General features: G+C 53.9%; 1 long non-coding RNA gene across 1 annotated transcript; it reads left to right on the top strand.

Annotated features, from left to right (window-relative positions):
• Positions 1-1990: 1990 nt before the first annotated feature.
• On the top strand, positions 1991-5942 carry LOC113938063. Its single transcript, XR_003524805.1, has 3 exons — positions 1991-2903; positions 3574-3698; positions 5814-5942. It is a non-coding gene; the product is annotated as an uncharacterized LOC113938063 (long non-coding RNA).
• The last annotated feature ends 2032 nt before the right edge of the window (positions 5943-7974 follow it).

The raw sequence follows: 7974 nt of genomic DNA, 5'->3' as shown, positions 1-7974 counted from the left end.
TGCCCCGAGCTCATGGAGCTCACATTCTAACTGGGGTAGGGGTGAGGGAACAAGAAATAAATAACATGATGCATAAAACTTCAAGGGACAGTAAATGCCATGAAGAAAAATAAAGCCAGGCCAGGAGGTGGAGGATGATAGAACCCTACTTCAGCTAGGACTAGCCAGAAGGACTTCTCTGAGGAGTTGGCCTCTGAGTGGAGAGCTGGAGGCAGTGAAGGAAGAAGGCTTCCTGGCAGAGCCCCTCCTGCCAGGCACCCAATGCCAGAAGAAAGTTCCCTAATCCTGCCTGGTTCTGACAGCGGCCTTCGGCACCGCCTAGGGCACTCACTTCCCAGCACTGGGTGTCCATTTCCTCCTTGACAAACAAGAGGCCTAGCTGCACTGACTCTCCAAGGGCTCCTCCAGCATGAAGTCACTCACCTGTAGGCATAACAAACTTCATGACAGGAGCCTGCCTTGGAAGGCCAGCTTGGTCACCTACAAGCTGTGTGACCTCAAGCAGTTTACTTAGCCTCTCTGAGCTGTTTCCCTTATCCTTAAAATATTCACTTCAGGCTATTGTGAAGGATTAAATGAGCTCATGGATACGAAACCACCTTGTATATAGTGGGTGCTTAATAGATACCTTCCAGGGCCACACCTGAGAGATGGGAGGCGGCGTGGGGAAGTAAAGAGGTGCTGTTGACTGGGTGCCTTTCATTAAAGGAACCTGGAGAGGGCAATGCGGACACAAAGACACAAGGCTCTGCTGGCTGCCCCGCTGTGTGGAGAGTAGCTGTGGGAGCCCCTGGGCTGGGACCCCACCTCACAGAGCCAGGGGCTGACGGGGAGCGGGGGGCAGGCAGGGTCATGCACTCCCCATTGACGTCAGTCAGCAGGCGAGGCAGGGCAGGGTGGGGAGCTGTGGTGTGGTGCGGTCCCTTGAACTGTCACACCGCCAGGGCCAGCTTTCAACTTCCTCTGGGGCCCAGGGTGTGCTCAGCTGGTCCTCTCTTCCTTCCTCCTTCATTCGAGCTCTGTTTGGGGTGAGCACTGTCTACCCTCAAGCTTCAGTCATCACGCCCCCTTGTCAGCTCCCAGGACTCCCAGTTCTTTCCAGTCCCCCATCAGCAAGAGCTGTATCTCGAGGCCTGCCGTGAGTCTGGGTTCCTGGACACCGCTGGGAGCCCTGGAGCAGCAAGCAGGACCCGCCAGCCTTGGGGTGCAGGCGGTCATGGGAGGTGGCCATGACTGGCTGCCAGGGCCGTACACTTTTCATCCATGACCTCCCCTGACATTAATCCTGTGATGTAGGAACCTTTATTCCCTCTCCTACTTGAGGAGCCTGAGGCCCTGGGAAGTAGGAACTGTGCGTGCTCAGGAAGCAGGGTCGACCGGCATTCCTACTGCGGGAGATGGCCTGAGGGGTGCCTTGCAAGGCCCGGGGGGCGTGGAGAACGGGGAGGCTGCCGGGGACAAGCCTGAGGCTGGGAGATTGGGGGATTCCTGTCTTACAGGTGGCTGCAGGCTGAGGTGTGAGCCCCTGCCCCAGGCCCACCTGCTGCCTGGCCCTCTTGAGTCTCCAACAAGCTCCTGGTGGGTCTGGAACCTGCTGGCTCGGTCTGGGAGGCCAGCCGTGGGCCGCAAGCCCCAACCCAGGCCATTTCTCAGCTCCTCCTGGCTCTGAGGCAGGAAACCATCATAGCAACAGCTCACATTTACTGACAACCTCCCTGCACAGCACATGCTGGGCTAAGCACTTGGCATATATGAACCTATTTCTTCTTTACAACAGCTCTGCCAGGGAGGAAACTGGGTCACAGAGAGGTGAAGTGACTTGCCTAAGGTCATGCAGAGCTGACATTCAACCCAGGAGGCCTGGTTCCGGGGGCCACACTCATCTCCCCTCCAAGCGGGGATTCCTGGAGCAGCGAAGGCACGGGCACAGGGGGTCAGGCTGGACCTGGCAGGCACCTGGGGCGGGGCGGGGGGGGGGGTTGCGTGGCAGTCCAGCCAGCCACCATGGGCGCCATGGAGCGCAGGAGCGACATCCCACCAAGGGCTGAATGCAGGCCCCCTCCTCCGGGGATGTGGTTTTGACAGGAGAAGGCAAAAGAGGGCACTGCTTCCCCCAGAGGAAAGAACTGGCGAATGTAGCTATGTGGCCACGCTGGGTGGGCATGAAGCACTGAAGGTGGCAGCTCCAGTGCAGGGGAGGGAGCTCGCAGCCTCTTCCTCTGTCCCCTCTCCCCAGCTGCGGCGGGGCCTGGTACAGACAGGGGCACAGCTCCTGTGCTGAGACCTAAGAGCAGCATGTCTGCTGGGCCACCCGGCTGTCTGTCTGTGTGTGCGTAACTGCGTGTGCATGGGCGTATAAGAAGGGGAGGCCAAGGGGCCTTTGCGTGTGCTTGTTTGCAGGGGAGCCCGTCCGCCACCCCCACCTGCCTCTGCAGCCGCAGAAAACAGGACACTCTGTCTCTAATCTGCACCTCTGGGGCCTCAAAACCACAGCCACGTCAGCAGGTGGTGGGTGGTGGGGCCACAGAGGCCGGGTGCGCAGGTGTATGCCAACATGCATGTGCGGGGCCAGCACGGGGGGTGTGGCTCCCTGGCCCGGTGTCCGCCCCCCGCCCCAGGAAGGCGGATGGGGTAGAGGGAGCCGGACCTCCCCCGCCAGGTGGGCACAGAGTCCAGCCCTCTGACCACAGGCCAGGGGAAGGAACAGCCATTTCTCCCACAGGTTCTCTCTTCTCTCAGCAGCCGTGCCAACAACCACAACAAATGTCTCTGGAGCAGCTCAAATGGCCCCACACGGTTCCAGGCACCTGGGAAATATTGGAGAGTGCCAGAGAGATCCCTGCCCTCCTGGGGCCAACGCTCTCAGAGGGACGACACAGTAGACAGAACACACTCTGTTGTATGTAAGGAGATGGTGGATGTAATGAGACATCAGGGAGGCGGAGCCAGGGCCAGGAGATGGGCAGGAGGGTGCGAGGGGTGTGTGCATGCAGTCAGGCCACAGTATTAAATTGGGCAGACCAAGTAGGCTCCATTGGCAAGATGATAGGTTGACAAACGCTTGGAGAGGGAGAAGCCAAGCAGGGTCTGGGGAAGAACATTCCAGACAGAGGAAAGGACTAGAACAAAGGCCCTGAGGCTCGAGTGTGCCTGGTCAGGGCTGAGGGAAGGGCAGGCTGACCTGGAGGATGGACTGAAGTGACCCCATGCCTCCAGGCACCTCCTCACCTTGCTCCAAGCAAGGGTCCAATGTCCAGTGAATTAAAGAAAAAGGATCCTCTGGTACCTGTAGGAGAGGCCAACGGGTTCTCAGAGGAACCAATGTCTGGAGAAGAAGGGGACAGAGAAGGAAAAGGGTTTAGACCAGAAGGAGCACATGGAATGCTCTGGGGCTAGAGCTGGGGAGGAGGCCTGAGGCCTCCTAGAGGGGGAGCGGGGGAAGGAGGCAAAGAGTGGGGCCAAGCTGCCCGGGGACCCACAGGCCTCCCTAAGTGGGGACAAGTGTCTGGGGCCCCAAGGCCCCGACAACGGGCCCCTGGGAGCTCACTGAGACAATGTGGTGTGGACTTCCAGCCTGCCGCCTGGAGAGTCTCCTGGCCACCCTCAGGGAGGAAGGAAGCCCGGGGTGCAACCACTTTCTGGCCCACCTGCCTCAGCCTGCTGGAGGCCACCAGACCCGCCTGCCAGACCCTTCTGAGGTCAGTGTCCCTCCCTCCGTTAAAGAAACCCGCAGGGGAGGCGGAGGGAGGGGCCATTGACCTCAAGAGATGTAGCTGAAGGTTGACCAAGGGTGGGGTGTGCCCGCAGGCCCACCTTGCCCTGCAGTCTAGGAAATGGATTCCCCTCTAAACCAGCCGGACCACCAGCGAAGGACGGGAGGCTAGCCTGTGTGGTTCTGACGGATGGGGCAGTGGAAGGTCAGGAATCGGAAAGGGGAAGAGGTAGGCTTGGCCTGCGTGCTTTAGGATGGGAGCAAATCTGAGTGGGTGGAGGGGAGAGAGAACACCTCCATGCACTCACGCATTTGCACACACAGGCACACCGCACAGGCTCACACACACACTCGGGTCCTGAAGCCCCCACACACGCAGGTTCTCAGAACTAGGGACATGCATGGACACCCTCACATGGCCAAAGTAACACTCAGACACGGGGGACATGCACACTCACCTAAGGCACGGGAGCATGACAGGAGTCACGCACAAACTTAAACACTCTCATTGACACAGCTTGGTTCCCCTGGGCACCGGAAGTACATAGGCCCTTTGGAAATGGGCCTGGGGGGCAGGACGAATTTGTGTCTACAAGACAGGAGGGGAAAGAGGAGAGAAGGTGGAAGTTGGTCACAGATGGAGATCAGGGGACAAGTAAGACTCAGAGAGGGGCGCCTGGGTGGCTCAGTTGGTTAAGAGATCGACTCTTCGGCTCAGGTCATGATCCCAGGGTCGTGAGATCGAGTCCCGTGTCAGGCTCCCTGCTCGGCAGGAAGCCTGCCTCTCCCTCTCCCACTCCCCCTGCTTGTGTTCCTGCTCTAACTCTCCCTCTCTGTCAAGTAAATAAATAAAATCTTTAAAATTCTCTCTCTCTGGCGCCTGGGTGGCTCAGATGGTTAAGCGTTTGCCTTCGGCTCAGGTCATGATCCCAGGGTCCTGGGATCAAGTCCCACATCAGGCTCCCTGCTCAGTGGGGAGCCTGCTTCTCCCTCTGCCTCTCTCTCTCTCTGTCTCTCATGAATAAATAAATAAATAAAATTCTCTCTCTCCCTCTCCTTCTGCCCCGCCCCCCTCTCATGCCCTAATGTGCTCTCTTTCTCTCTTTAAAAAAAAGATGACCCAGAGAAGGCATGTCATAGACACAGCCACATGCAGACCACCCACATCCCATCACGAGTCAGCCTCAGACAGATCCCATAGCCTTCCTGCCTGCCCAGGGACACCACTTGGAAGCTGTATGGCATTGCGCAAATCACCCAGATGTCCTCTTCTATAAAATGAGAACTTAATAATACCTGCGTTCCATACCAGATTGATTTACTGAGAGCTGATGGGTAAATCCTGCCTGCTGACCTCCAAGAAACCATTCAGAATCCGGCCACTTCTCCCACCTCCACCATGGCCACCCTTGGCCAGGCCACCATCTCACTGGCCTCCCGCCCCCTTCTTTGCTCCCCACTGCAACCACTAACCCCTCCTCCAAACCTGCCCCTGTGTTTTTATCTCCTCCACAGTAAAAGGCAAAATCCTGCCAGTGGCTCGCGAAGAGCTGCCCTCTCTCGCCTGTGGCTCTCAGCTCCAGGCACCCCGGGCCCCTGACTCTTCCCCAAACACCCCGGCCATCCCCTCTCCCCGAGCCTTTGCGCTGGCCCTTCCCTCTGCCCGGAATATCCTCATGGCTCTGCCTTCAGGATTGACTCAGAGGACCTGGCCACACAGTGCAGCCCCTCCTCAGCACTCTCTAGCCCCTTCTCTGGCTTTTTCTTCTTAGCATCGCTCACCATCCGAACACCACATAGTTGAGGATAACTTTTGCCTGTCTCTCTTATCAAAATGTAAACTCCGTGGGGACAGGGACTTTTGTCTGTTGTATTCTCTGCATCTAGGGCAGTACCTGGGTCATAGGGCTCAAGAGATACTGAATGAATGGATGGATGGATGGAATGAGATAGCAAATAGGTAAGCATTTAAAAAAGCAAGGTTAAAGGGGAGCAGCCAATCCTGAATGTGCTGTCCGCCATGTTCCGAGAATTGCAACCACAATATGCTTTTATTCTCAAATGACCCTGGGAAGTAAACAGAATTATTCCTGTATTACAGATCAGAAGCCTGAGGAGGAGAGAAGTTTTGACCAATGGTTGTTGAATACTGCCCTCAAAGATGACCACCAACAGTTCCTCTCATCGCTGTATCAAATGCTTCCTTCAAGACTTGGAGTCTGGGGGTGCCTGATTGGCAGGCTCAGTCGGTGGAACATGTGACTCTGGATCTCACTGCTGTGCGTTTGAGCTCCATGCCGGGAGTAGACATTACTTAAACTAAAAAAAAAAAAACAAAAAAAAACCCCTCAGTGTCTGTTTCCCTCCCCCACCCCCTTGACTCTGAACTGGCCTTGTGATTTACTTTGGCCAATAGAATGTGACCAAAGTGAAGACCTAAGCCTGCCTTAACTTAAGAGACCTGGCCCCCTGGGTCAGTTACACTTGCAGAGTCCAGAGAAAATGAAAATGGGGGGCTCCTTGTTGAAAAAGTTAAAAAAAAAAAAGTCATTAAAGATACTAAACTATAAAGCTCTCCTTTCTTCCATAGTCTCTCTCTCAAGTCATCGTGCTGTGTTTTTTAAAATTTTTAATTTAAGGGGCGCCTGGGTGGCTCAGTCGGTTAAGCAGCTGCCCTCGGCCCAGGTCATGATCTCAGGGTCCTGGGATCGAGTCCCACATGGGGCTCCTTGCTCAGCAGGGAGCCTGCTTCTCCCTCTCTCTCCCTCTGCTTGTGCTCTCTCTGTCAAATAAATAAAATCTTAAAAATAAATAAATAAATTTTTTTATTTAAATTCAATTTAATTAATATGTAGTATACTATTACTTTCAGAGATAGAGGTCAGTGATTCATCAGTCTTATAAAACACCCGGTGCTCATTACATCACGTGCCCTCCTTAATGCCCATCACCCTGTTAGCCCAGCCCCCCACCCCCTCCCAACATCATGGTGTTTTTTATTTGCTACTTAATGTTGTTCTAAGTAAGAAAAAAATTTTTAATTTAAATACTAGCGTGAATTTTACTGTTCAGCTTTACATTACTGTCAGTTTCAAATGAGAGCATTTACCACGTATGTGGACTCACGAAAATTATGCAATTAATATTCCATAGCTCATATATGCATATGTACTTCATTGTTACAAGAACAGTGGAAACACTGCACAAAACTAACTCAGTTTTATTTCTGCTTTTTTTTTTATGTCTTGTCTTGTCTTTTTTTTTTTTTTAAGATTTTGGACGCCTGGGTGGCTCAGTCGTTAAACGTCTGCCTTTGGCTCAGGTCATGATCCCGGGTCCTGGTGATCGAGCCCCGCATCGGGCTCCCTGCTCCACTGGAAACCTGCTTCTCCCTCTTCCACTCCCCCTGCTTGTGTTCCCTCTCTCTCTGTGTCTCTCAAAGATTTTATTTATTTATTTGACAGAGAGACAGAGCACAAGCAGGGGGAGCGGGAGAGGGAGAAACAGCCTTCCCGATGAACAGGGGCCCGATGCGGGGCTCGATCCCAGGACCCCGGGATCATGACCTGAGCCGAAGGCAGACGTCTAAAGACTGAGCCACCCAGGCACCCTATGTCTTTACTTTTATTTGCATTTATTTTATGCTGAATTCATTCTCAGTCATAAGTCTCTGTTTCTTCAGTTTCTTCTGGGATAGCTTTTTCTCCTGTGCAACCTCCTCTCCTACTTTGGGAAGAACCTGCTCATTTTCAGTAAGGGTCATCTCAATGTGGCAAGGAGAGCTCACGTTAGGGGTTTGTCTGCCCATGAGCTCTATAAGGTCGGGGGCTTTGTTCGCTTGGATGTGCTCCCTGACCAGAAAAATCTACAGCTAAACCCTTAAGGTCAGCATTACACTTGACATTTTTAAGCACATGCAGCAAAAATTTAGTACTCTTTTTTGGGCTCCTGACCGCATACCCAGCCCCCACTGTTTGGCATGAGCAAGGCTCCACCATTTATTTGCGGAACAGAAACACACTGTTTCTGTAGGTGCCATCTTTCATAGACTTGATGACTTTTCACAAATGAATATCCAGGATGGCCTGGGCAGTTTCTTGGGTATTCTTAAAGGGAACACGAGGATTTGACTTTCTCCATTTAAGTGATGTCATGGGGTTTTCTGGGTCAAGTGAATAGCGAACCATTTTCAGAGATCACCTCGGGCTGCTGATGGGAAGAGCTTCTCTTCGTGGCAGCACACATGCTACCAACATTTTCTA

The sequence above is a fragment of the Zalophus californianus genome, chromosome 8, assembly GCF_009762305.2.
Source record: "Zalophus californianus isolate mZalCal1 chromosome 8, mZalCal1.pri.v2, whole genome shotgun sequence".
NCBI lineage: Eukaryota > Metazoa > Chordata > Mammalia > Carnivora > Otariidae > Zalophus > Zalophus californianus.
This window is presented reverse-complemented; position numbering and strand designations above follow the sequence as displayed.